We start from the raw sequence: 13,110 nt of genomic DNA, 5'->3' as shown, positions 1-13,110 counted from the left end.
GCAACTTGTGTAAAGCAAAGGGACACAATAAGAGAGGTTGTCCACATGTTGAAGGTTCAACATCTGTTGTTGCTGCTTCATCAACTGTTGTTGCTGCTGCTTCATCAACTATTGTTGTTGCTTCATCAACTGATGTTGTTGTTGCTTTATCAACTGATGTTGTTGCTGCTTCAGCATCTGTTTCATATTCTGGAAGAAGAAGAGGTAGGGGAAGGGGAAGTGCTCCACCTGCTGCTGTAACTTCGTCATCTTATTGTTCAACAAGTATTTTTGGAAGAGGTAGGGGAAGGGGAAGTGCTCCACCTGCAGATTCATCAAGTATGCCATATGCTGGCTCAACAGGTGCTTCTGGAAGAGGAAGGACTAGAGGAAGGAGAAGAGGAAGGGGAATGTGAACTGGGGGCTTTGATAGTTCAAATGGCTTGGAGGGTTGGTTTAATTGTTCACAGGGGTCTGCTAACAATGCTCCTGAAAAGGGAAGGAATCCAACTGGCTCTGGCCCTTTTAAAAGGCCAAAGATGGTAGGGGTTGGTTTAATGGTTGTTGATAGTGGATACACTGCTTTCAATGTAAGTATTTAATGATTTTTTTATTATTTTTGTAAATAATCAAACTTAGGTTAACTAGCAGTGCATTGCTCTTCTTTTTTGCAGCTTGTCCTACCAAGTCAAAGGGTTGTGAATCTTGGAGCAAGAACAATTACAAGTTCAGCAGAGGTTACTAAAGACATTGGATATCAGCCGAGAACATGAGTGAAATGGAAAGGAAAAGCAGCAATAACCTCAAGGAGACTACAACAAATTAGGGGAGATAAAATAATTCAAACAAGGTCAAAAGGAGATGTTGCAACAAAGAATGCAAGCCAGAACACAACATTTGGAATTTAGAACCTTTAACTACTTAAACTATGTATTATGCAGATTAAGTACTTTCTTTTGTTAATATTGCACCTGTCTGTTGGCTTCTTTTTGTTGATACTGCACTTGTTTTGTTGGCTACCTATTCTGCTTATAGCAGACTCAAACAATTTATGCAAATGATCTGTTTGGTATTGTTTTAATTAATGTCATTCATTGTTCTCTTGTAACTACGCCACAACAAATTATCTGTTTGGTATTGCTTTAGTTAATGTCGTCCATTGTTCTTATGTAACTATGCACAGGCAGCATATATGTACAAACTCAAGTTCCATTCATTGTTGTTCAACCAAAAAATAGAGATTAACTCCTACAAACTACATAGAACTGGAGATTAACTCCTCCAAACTACAGTTAATGTCACAAAAACTGGAGATTAACTCCAGCAAACTACATAGAATTTGAACGATTACTACAAAAACAGATAACATATAATCAGACACAACAAAATACATAAGATGTCCTTCCTATTATAAAGATTCTAGTTGTGATTCATCTTCCCCTTTTGGTTCAACCCTTGATTGATTATCTGATGACCTTCTAACTCTTTCTCAACCTCCGTCCATTATTCATTCTCTATCCCATTGTTCATTCTCTACCCCATGCTCAATTTCCACCAATTGAGTCTTCGATGATTCATAATTGGATAATCTTTCTTCAATCTCCCTCAATTTGTTCACCAATCGGGGAAGGACAAACCTAGAACGCTCATCAATAGCATCATCCCTCAATCGAAAAAAGTTACAAGACTTGGTTTGAAATTTAAAGAGATATAAATCATTTCAAAGTAACCAAAAAATAGGGACAATATCAATCCAATTGCCCAAATACTTATACCATAGTATGGACAAGACCATAACCATCTTCCAAGGTTCCTAGTCGACCAAGAAGTTTGCAATGGCAGCAAATCTCCATATTTGCAACGCACCTTCAGATTCAACATTGGGTCATGCTTGTAACTACCCGAATGGTCGTTTTGAGCTCCAGCACGTCATTCGGCAGTTCAAGACCTTGAGTGGCTTCGCTTCAGGTGTTATGACTTGTACGTGTGGTCGAAATTAAATTTCGAAAGTTTAGAGTTGATTTGAAAAGAAAGATCTCATTTCGGAGGCTTTAAGTTGGAAGAATTGGCTAAGGTTAGATTTTTGAGTAAACAATCTCGGCATAGGGATTTGAAGGTTACAACAGGTTCGTATGATGAATTAGGACTTGGGCGTATGTCCGGATCGGGTTTTAGATGACCAACGCTTATTGTGCAAGTTGGCATTTTGGAAGAATTTCATAAATTGGGTTAAAGTGCATTTCAATGTTATCCATATCCGTTTGGGATTCCGAGTATGTGAATAGCTTTGTATGGTGATTCTGGTATTGGGAGCGCGTCCGAAAGTGGAGTCGGAGGTATGTAGGTCATTTTGGAGTTATTTGGCTAAAACTAGAATTTGAAGGTTTTTTAGAAGTTTGACTGGAAGTGGACTTTTTGATATAGGGGTCGGAATCCAATTTCGAAAGTTGGAGTAGGTCTGTAATGTCAAATGTGACTTGTGTGCAAAAATTTGAGGTCAATTGGATGTGATTTGATAGGTTTCGACATCAAATATAGAAGTTTGAAATTCTAAAGTTTCATTAAGCTTGGAATAGGGTGCGATTCATGAATTCGACGTTGTTTGATGTGATTTGAAGGCTCGACTAAGTTTGTAATGTGTTTTGGGACGTGTTGGTATAATTGGTTGAGGTCCCTAGGGCCTCGAGTGGATTCCGGATGGTTAACGGATCGAGTTTAGACTTGGAAGAAAAGATGAGGCAACTGATATCTGGTGTGATCGCACATGCGCAATGAGGGCCACAGGTGCGAGCCAGTGGTTGCATGTGCGGTTTGGGAAAAACTGGGCAGTGACCGCAGGTGCGAAGGGTTGTCCGCACCTGCGAGGTCGCAGATGCGGAGGTGCGTTGCAGGTGTGAGAGTGAAAGAAGAATTTGGGGCGCAGGTGCGAGGGTATGTCCGCACCTGCGAAGGCGCAGGTGCGGAAGGAAAGGAGCAGGTGCGGAGTCGAGCTAGGCAGAGGGAATGCGCAGGTGCGAGGTTATGACAGCACCTACGAGATAGCAGATGCGACAAAGAGGCCGTAGGTGCGGAAGTCGGGGTTGGGCAGTGTCTCCTTTAAAGCGAGGGTTTGGCTCATTTTCACCCCATTTCCTCCATGAGAGCTGGTCTTGGATGGAGTTTGGAGCTCATTCTTCATCATCAATGTCAAGGTAAGTGATTCTCAACTATTGCAAGTTAAATACTTGGTTTATATATGGATTTAAACATAGAAATTAGTAGAAAGTTAGAATTTTGAAGTAAAACTTAGAAATTGGTATTCTTGGATTTTGACTACGAATTTGGGCATGAAATTGAGATTAAGTTATATATTTGAGTTCGTAGTGCTATGGGTAGTATTTGTCTTTGAAAATTTTCGGAACCCGGGCACGTGGGTCTGATGGTGATTTTATCGACTTTTCAAGCAGAGTTAGGAATTGTGGTATATAGGATTATAATGAGTATATATTAATGTGTTTGCATAATTATTGACTAGTTTTGGAGCGTTGGGTATCAGTTTGAGTCGTCGGAAGGGCTTGGGAGCTGGTTATAGAACTTCGGAGCGAGGTAAGTCTCCTTTCTAACCTTGTAAGAGGGAATTAACCCCATAGGTGAATTAAATAAATGTTTGTACCTAATTGTGGGGGCTACGTACGTACGAGGTGACGAGAGTCCGTGCATAGCTATTATCCGGGTAGTTTAGGACCCGTATTATGCTATACTTGAAATGTTTGTGCCCTTACTTGCTAATATAATCACTTAGTCATGATAGAAATTGATAAAAGGATTGTATATAGTTAAATTCGCTTACTTGAAGGTTTGTATGAGATACTTGACTGTAAATAAGAAACTTGTATTTTCTTAAAAATAATTGTTATTTGTGGATCAGGCTGAGCGTCTCGATAGTACATAGATGCATCTATGGTTCGCGCCATTCGACCCTCTAGCAGTGCACAGTTTAAATATTTATTGGATCGGGCCGTACGACCTCGACATGATTTGCGCATGCTTGTATTGCTTGCCTTAAAATTTATAAATAATGATATTGCCTCCTCGGCTTGAGTTAAATTGTTAAATAACGGGAGATAAATTTGAATATTTCTTAATTATGAAGGAACTGCTTACTTACTTCAAAATATTGATCTTGCAACTGTTCATATAATCCATACTTAATTATATCATTGATATCCCATTTATAGCCCATAGTAAGTGTCGAAGTCGACCTCTCGTCACTACTTCTTCGGGGTTAGGCAAGATACTTACTGGATACGCGTTGATTTATGTACTCATACTACACTTGCTATATATTTTTGTGCAAGTACATATATGTTTAGCGGCTTTGTGGGCGCAGAGGCACGATTATGGCGGGGACTTAGGTTAGCTGCATTCTATACGACGCACCACAGCCACCAGAGTCTCCTTCAGAGTATTATATTTTCTTTCGTGTCCAAGTTGTATTCCGGACAATTATTGTATTTTATTTTAAATTTCTAGAAAATGGCTCATGCACTTGTGACACCGGGTTCTTGGATGATTATGGGATGTTCACTATTAGAATTGGAAAACATTGTTATTTATTCTGTAAATTCATTTTTTACTAGATAAATTGAAGTAAATTTATGATTTTAAAAAATATTAAAATGAAAATTTAATTAACTATTTAGTGTTGGCTTGCCTGACAGTGGTGTCCGGTGCCATCACGACCTTTAACGGATTTTGGGTCGTGACAATATGGTATCAGAGCACTAAGTTCACTTAGGTCTCACGAGTCATGAGCGAGTCTAGTAGAGTTTTGCGTATCGGTACGGAGAAGTCTGTACTTATCTTCGAGAGACTACATGACTGTTATGAGCACTTTCCTTCTTGATTCCTCATTGTGCGATTTGATTCCTTTGAGGCTTATGCCTTTATTTCTTCCTATTCCATCGTGTGCGACGTGAAGCACTTGCTATCGAACGAGAATTGAGGATTTGTAATTGTACTACAGATGTGGTGCGTGATGTTTCTCCCTGCATAGTTGTTTGGGCTACTGTTGTCGCCTTGTGAAAGGTTATTCTGTCATTTCAGCTTAGTAGTTGTACTACTGAGAGCTTTGAGGCTATGCATAAGTTGCTATGATGCTCATGAGTTGTTATCGCACAATATTGATGTGATGGTAGGATGCTTGCCCATGTATCGGGGCAGTGAATGACTTGAAATGAGGTTTACTAAGTGCATGATATAGAGATTCGGTATTTTACTTCCGACGTAAGAAAGGCAATCGGACTAAGAATGTTCGGACTTAGGTTGATGGAGTAGCGGGACTCGATATTTTCGAGCGTGGTGGAATCTTCGCCTGTGATGTGGCATCATCGTCCTTGATTGGTTATAATGTGATAAGTTCGCCGATGTTATGGTTTCCTTCAATTCGCCTTGGGGCAGAGTATTATAAATGGTGCCGAGAAAGCGGCTGTCAGAGGTCGCAGTGTGCAGTGGTTCAGGATCGAATCGGCATTCCTGGTATTGATGGCTCGAGAAAGATTATTTCCAGAAAGGTTTTAAGTTGGTAACAATCTATCGGTTCAAGTGCTACAGAGATAGATTTTTTATTTAAGGCAACAACTGGGCATCGAAGGGTGAGGAATGACATGTGGGAGGTGTCTTACAGTGGTTAAAATTCTAGAAGGCCAAGTGTGAGAAACATAAGTCGAGTAGCTGCTTAAAGAAGAGAGGGTTTGACCAAAGTGGGAGAGTGAAAGAGTAGCATGTGGGCTCTGTGATAGGATAGCTACATACCTTGAGGCAAGTTTAGAGTGATTTGGGAATTATGGTGGACGGTGATTGGGTCTACGGACTTATTTTGAAATATTGACTATTATAGGGCGGGAGATTGGATACAACAGAAAGGAGTTGCTTGATATGAAGAAGGATACAACATGACTTTGGATTGGAATGTATTGTCGCACCTTTAGTTAATGTCCATGAAGAGTGAACGGACTGGCGTAGCTGGTGAATGTGCACGAGCTCAAGATGGGTTACTGATTTCATAGTTATTGTACCTAGTGCAACGACATTGGATGATGTCGGCATGGAATTTCCACATGTGAGTTATCTTATGTGAGCAGGTCTGCGGTCGCATGGCTGACGAAGCTTCTACGAAGGATTTTACTGGCTATCCGGTGAGAGGTTGAATATGAAAACGAGGCTAGCGATTCAGAGTGTTCATTAAATGGTTAATACGAAGAACTTGAGGCAAATTGGCAGGTTGATTGTGCAAGATCATGTCAATGGGGGATAAAGAGTCTTGGTGGATTCCAGAATTTTGCAATGGCAGCTTCAAGCTAAGTGGGAGATCCCCCACCGCCTACAGTTGGATTGCATGATTGTCTACTTGTGAGATTTCTGGTTATCGGCATATTGGTGGGTTATTACGACTAAGGAAAGAGAACACCACCGGTAATTTGAGCAAAGGATTTAAGAATATGTGCTATAGTTGGCCTTATTGACTCATGTTCATGCTTTGGGAAGATCCATGATTTATGCTTCGTGTAGAGGTGATTTACAAGGAAAGTGATTCCACCGGGTGCTTCTTGAGAGGACGTTCAGGTGATAGTAGAGCTTGGAGTTTGATTATATTCGGGACCAAGTCAGAGTGAGTGACTCTCAATAACGGTCCTAGTAGATTCAAAAGTTAAGGCGCGGTGCCTAAGGATTTCGAGTCTATAGTATGATTGAATATCGAGCTTCTGCAGCGGGATTATGATAAAGGAGCTTGGAGAGTTACGTGTTATCCTTGGTCTACGGGGTATCATGAGAGGAAGGGGAGCATATAACTTTGGATTTATAGAAGAATCATCAGAATGGGTGTATCAGTTGAAGACGCGATTATGCGCACAAGGAGGGTATGAAATAGTTCGTGGGTTTTGGGAACAATGTGGCCTTGTGAAATAGGATCACTCAGGATGAGTGCAGATTGAGTTCGTTAACAAACTTGATATATCGTTTTTGGATGAAGTCCATTTACAAAACAGCTAGAAAAGATGATATCGACATATTTTTATTCAATTGAAGAAAACAAAATGAAAGTCGCTTTACTAATATTTAAAAGTTGGTGCAAAAACACAATTTTGGATACCGTACAAGAAAATAATGGATGATAATGCATGGAGAAACGAGATTTAGCTAGCGTTTTGGATATAGATTTGGTCGAAACTTAAAAAATAAGTTTTTGAAGTTGTGTTAAAAATAATTTTTGTGTTTGGACATTCATTTTATTTGAAATTTTGAAGTTCCCTAAACCAGTTTTTGAGAACTTGAAAAAAAAAAATTAAAATTGATCATATTCCATGAACATACAATGTTTTCAAAAGAAAAATTAAAAAAAATAACCAAAATTTATGGCCAAAGGGGAGTTTGATACTTTCCGTTTCAACTTCACATTGCCAGCTGCATGGGAAATTTTATTAGTTTTCAAATAATACTAAATGATTCTTTTCGTTCCGTTTTGAATTCGACTGTGACTTCTTAATACTTTTTTCGGATAATTTCAGATACCCCCTCCAGGTTTTGCCCTATCACACTTACCTCCCTTGTGATTTACAATATTACGCTTACCTCCCTTATTTTGATTTTCTTGTAACCATTCTTTAAACTCATTTAAAATAAATATAAATAAATACAATTTGATAAATTTACCCCTTTTAATGTTGAAAAATACGAACCAACCCAACCTATATATACCCTTACCTGTATATTTCCTTTTAGTAACGAGATGATATTTTAAACTACAAATAGACTACAACTGTTAAGCTTTTAATTTATTCTATGTAACAGAACTATTGAAATATACTTTATTGTTATTACTGAAAAAGGTTATCCAATTTGTAAAATGTATATGGAATGAGGTAGTCATAATATCCTAGTAGCTTGACTTGCAAATATATAATATGCTCATGACAAGAGGCCAAAGTTGGTGACAACATTTACAAAGCTACGTTATTAATATTCGACATTAGTCTCTTCTCATTTTATTTATTTTATTTTTCAAAAATATTCCAAACATATCCAAATAAAATAACGGCTACGTCGGTTTCATTAGTTCTTATGTTATTTTCAAGGACCATTTTGATGACAAGAAAAATCAAACTTTGTTTAACACTCGAGTAATTAAATTCAAAGTGATTTCTCTAATTGAAAGAAAATAACATTAAAAAGGGCAAATTTATCAAATTGTATTTTATTTATATTTATTTTAAATGAGTTTAAAGAACGGTTACAAGAAAATCAAAATAATGGAGGTATGCGTAATATTGTAAACCACAAGGGAGGTCAGTGTGATAAAGCAAAATCTAGAGGGATGTCTCTGAAATTATCCGTACTTTTTTTTTGCCTTATTCACCGCAATTAACTATTTTTGATTCTATAGGTATTTCATGTCGCTATTATTTTTTCTTTAGTTGAAGCTTGTAATTTAACCCTTCTAATTTCATGATACTCATTACACACATATTGTAAAATTATCAACTCTCATGTCTTTTTGTTTGTCAAATTCTTTTATGATTATCAAAAAATTAATTTAAAAACTAAAAGATAATTTTTTTGGATATAATAGAGTGCTATATTTCTCATTAAGTACTAAACCATCAAATTGCCATCATCTAATACATGATTGTACTAAATTTTATAATACAATTATCTTTATATAATACCAGTAAAATTTTTGGACAAATTCACTGATGAAATGACTCATAATTTTGAATCAAACAAGGAGACAAGGGTACATGTGTGTGTTTTGATTTATATACATCAATTAAATATTTGAACAACTATTATCTATATCACAAATAACTGCTACTTTTGTGTAGGTATATACCATGAGATTGACGATGATCTATTAGACATCCCAAGGAAGGTGTTATGAATGAATTTTTGTATATAGCTTCTACAAAACACTATTACAACAATTTATTGAGGAAGGCAAAAACTTTTAGAGAAAAACATTTACAACCATAGCCGACATTTTAAATTATGTGTTGTTAACATATTAAAAAGAAGAATTACCATCCATATGATTATTTGATATATTATAAGAATTGCATAATCGAAGTCATCGAAAATATGACTTTTGAAATTCATTTGATAGCAATTTTTTCAGTATAATAATAAATATCGATTGAATAGGCTCACGATCATCAGTTCGAGCTTGCATTTGTTCTCTTTAATTTCCGTGTAACTTCTCTTACATTTATTATAATATTTTAAAAATATTTAAACTAATTAGTATAGGATACACATGCGAATGACTAGTAGGAATAATATTAATGAAGAAGCTATAATAATCCGGGAGTTGGTGCTAAAGGAAATGGAGTTTCTGCTCTTGGCTGATTCAAGCAATGTAACTTACGAGAGATTTAAGTAAATTTCTCTAGTCTTTTAAATGTACCAAAAAGAAGGAATATCAAGCAGAAAAAAAAAAAGTAGTTAAATCCATCGAAACCCAGAAAAATTTTTAATTGAAAATTACTCACCCTTCGGAAAAATGGCAGGAAAAAATAGTTCACGAGATCTCTTGTTTCCAAATATAGAAAGGTGTTACCTCAAACTTCAAAAACAAGTGTCATAAGTCATAAGTACGTAATTGATATTCAAAAATAATAAATTATATAATCTATAAGCTGTAATTCTAATCCGTGGATTATTATTTTATTAATTGCATCATGAATAACATAGTAGTCATAAAACCATCAACATTGTTAGCTAAAAGAGAATCTATTCACACATTCCAACAGGCAAATCAACTCCACGGTCAACAATGAGAACCCATATATTATTCTTTTACTTTCGTCAAGCTAAATTATTTTTTCTTAAGATAACACTTAGATTAATTCTAGAAATAAATTTTTAAAAGGAAGATGATATTGTTAAAGATAGTTTAAAGAGGTAGGATTTAGAAGGCACAAATTGTTTCTACTTGCTTTTAAGATAGAGAAATTACTTCTTATGATATTATTCATCAATTTTATGTATAATATAATCCAGATATTATAATAAATTGACTTGTCAATTTTTAATAGTGATTACCAACTATTGTGTATCTCTTCATTAAAATTTTGGATCCATATTGCTCCAACCACGTATGTCAGAATTATGAACATGTACTATTTTTTTATACATTAAATCAAGCCTTAACTCGATACAATTTACCGAACATAACCTCAAAAAGACAAGTACAAAAAAAAAAGAAAATCTGAAAAATATAAAAACCAAGTTGCTCTTTTATTTATTTTTTATATATATTATATTATTTTGTGGCTTCTTTTTTTCCCCAAGGTCCAAAAAAAAAAAAACAGCAAGGAAAATGGCTATTCCTAGCGTAAGTAGCAATTCCTTTCAACTTGATGATGATAACAACTAAACCGAATCCGATCCTCTCGAAATCTTGGTGCATGAGAAATTTTGATTATATTCGGGACCAAGTCAGAGTGAGTGACTCTCAATAACGGTCCTAGTAGATTCAAAAGTTAAGGCGCGGTGCCTAAGGATTTCGAGTCTATAGTATGATTGAATATCGAGCTTCTGCAGCGGGATTATGATAAAGGAGCTTGGAGAGTTACGTGTTATCCTTGGTCTACGGGGTATCATGAGAGGAAGGGGAGCATATAACTTTGGATTTATAGAAGAATCATCAGAATGGGTGTATCAGTTGAAGACGCGATTATGCGCACAAGGAGGGTATGAAATGGTTCGTGAGTTTTGGGAACAATGTGGCCTTGTGAAATAGGATCACTCAGGATGAGTGCAGATTGAGTTCGTTATATTGATAAAGGAGTTGTTGTTATTTCTAAGGAAGATCCAGAGTAAATTAGGAGAAGTCGGGTTTGGTTAGCAATAGTTGAATTGGCATGATGATGGCAATGATCAGCTCCTTCAGCGTGTTGAGTTATGCATGTGATTTGTGGCGGTACGTGCGAGGTTTGACGATCGCCGTAATTGATTTTATTTGGGGGCATTTGAGCATTTTGGCATGTTATGTGTAGACGGGTCCTGTAAGAGTTATGGTGATTTAGACCACTACTTGAGGTTGGTATTTTCTGCGGATATGAGAATTCAGTCACGTGTTGCAATGGTTCTCTTGAAATGAGTTATATAGAAGGTTTCTATATGATGAAGTATTTACACTATTAGTGGTTCAGGAGTTATGATAAAATTCTTGTACTCTTGCGCATTGGCATGACTAAGTGCAGTGGTCGGCATGGGATTCGGAAGTTGAGGATCAAGGTTGCAGTTTGGTGTCGACAAGAATGTCAAGAGCTCAGATGAGCGAGAATGGATTCATATGGTTAGAGTAAGCGGGTATTATCTTTAGCGTCACCTAAGATTGGTGTCCTGTGTAAGAGGCTTTGAACAGTGATTTCAGTTTTTTGATTTGATTTACAACAATTGTGCGACCGGTGGTATGGATGTGCAGACTTGTTATCTGGTGCGGAAGGTAGTGGGAGCACGTCCCATGGGGAGATTGTATAAGTGTGACATGTAGTACTTGATTGATCAAAGATTGGAACCAAGTATGGAGATTACGGTACTATTGTTCATGTGAGAATTTATGCCTGGAGGGCGCTCGGTTCATTTGGTTGTGAACTGTGGAAGTTTGTTCCGGTTACGATGGATGTTCTCGTGTGTTATGGGAAAAAGAGTTATTATGGATCCTTGAAAGATTATTAGACTAGTACGTTGCGATCTGAATCGGCTTGAGGTCTGTGGATGGATCTAGATATGATTGCGGGCTCTATATTGGGCCGGATGTGTTCATTTTAGCTTAGCGCTCCTTGTGGAGGAGTATTTGGATGTTGGATGTTATTTCATCGTCGGCTATTTCATGTAATACTATATTGTGTAGTGTGAGTTGTGAAACGGATTGATAAATTTCCTATGTGTTGAGGTTCCGCGTAGCGGTGGTGTTATGTGAGCGGGATGGCTCTCGAGATTCAGATCATATATCGCACCTTAGTTATGCTTGAGTTTTGTAGGGTATGGCGTTGTTTGTCCTCCCAGGGATGGTATTATGCACTTAGCGTGCTTATGGCCGATATTCGGGTATTTTATAGTAATGGGCATTCTAGCTCGGTAAGTATTTCCTTATAGATTTTATGTGTGGATCGGGTGGCACGCCCGTTACGGGCATGTTGTTTGAATCGGGTTGCGCGCCGCAACAGTGTGATGTTGAGTACAGTCCCCTATATTCTATTTTGCGTATTTTGTTTCCCATTTTATGAGAAAAGGTTCATGACACTTTTTCGGTTGTCTAATTAGTTACGTGGGCTGAGTAATCCCTCGAGAGTTCATTTTCCTTATGTATCACGTTCGAGTTGGTAGCTTGTTGGCACATTGTGGCATCACATGAGACTTTTGATCGTGTCTGAGGTGGCTTATTGCCCGAGCAGTTTGTACTGGGGTGAGACGAGATTTTTTGGATCGGATCAGTGCGATCGGATTATATGAAGTATATTAAAGAGCAAATACCATTATTTGGTTCATAATGGGGGGACCATTCTAGTCAAAGGGAGAGATTCAATGATTTGTTGACTCCACATTTGGTAATGAATTTCTACACATCTCTTCTGTCGTGACGGTATTGCAAGAGTTGGAACAAGACTTATATATGTCATGAGGTGCATTGTGAGCATCAGATTCGTGGAAGCTATTATTATCAAAGGATGTTATTATGGTCATGTGAATTATGTGGTGCATGGTGTGAATTCAGCAAAGGTATGCAATCATGTTTTGGTACATCGTGTGGTGATTGATATGGTTCGTATGTTGGAAACATGCCTGGTAGAAGATTCCGGATGTTGGAATTTGGCTCTAAGGCTAATTTGACTAAATAAAAGGAGTATCTTCAGATTTACTCGAGCTAGTGTGCTCAACTGAGTTGTGGTAGCACGAGTAGGTGCACGAGGTGCTAAACAGTGATTTCGGACAACTCCAGCGCAGTTCTTATCATGTTCGAGGACGAACACATATTTAAATAGGAGAGAATGTAACGACCCGACCAATCATTTTGAGCTCTAGCACGTTAGTCGGCGGTTCGAGGCCTTGAGTGGCTTCGCTTCAGGTGTTATGACTTGTACGTATAGT

Source organism: Nicotiana tabacum, chromosome 17 (assembly GCF_000715075.1).
Source record: "Nicotiana tabacum cultivar K326 chromosome 17, ASM71507v2, whole genome shotgun sequence".
NCBI classification, from domain to species: domain Eukaryota; kingdom Viridiplantae; phylum Streptophyta; class Magnoliopsida; order Solanales; family Solanaceae; genus Nicotiana; species Nicotiana tabacum.
This window is presented reverse-complemented; position numbering follows the sequence as displayed.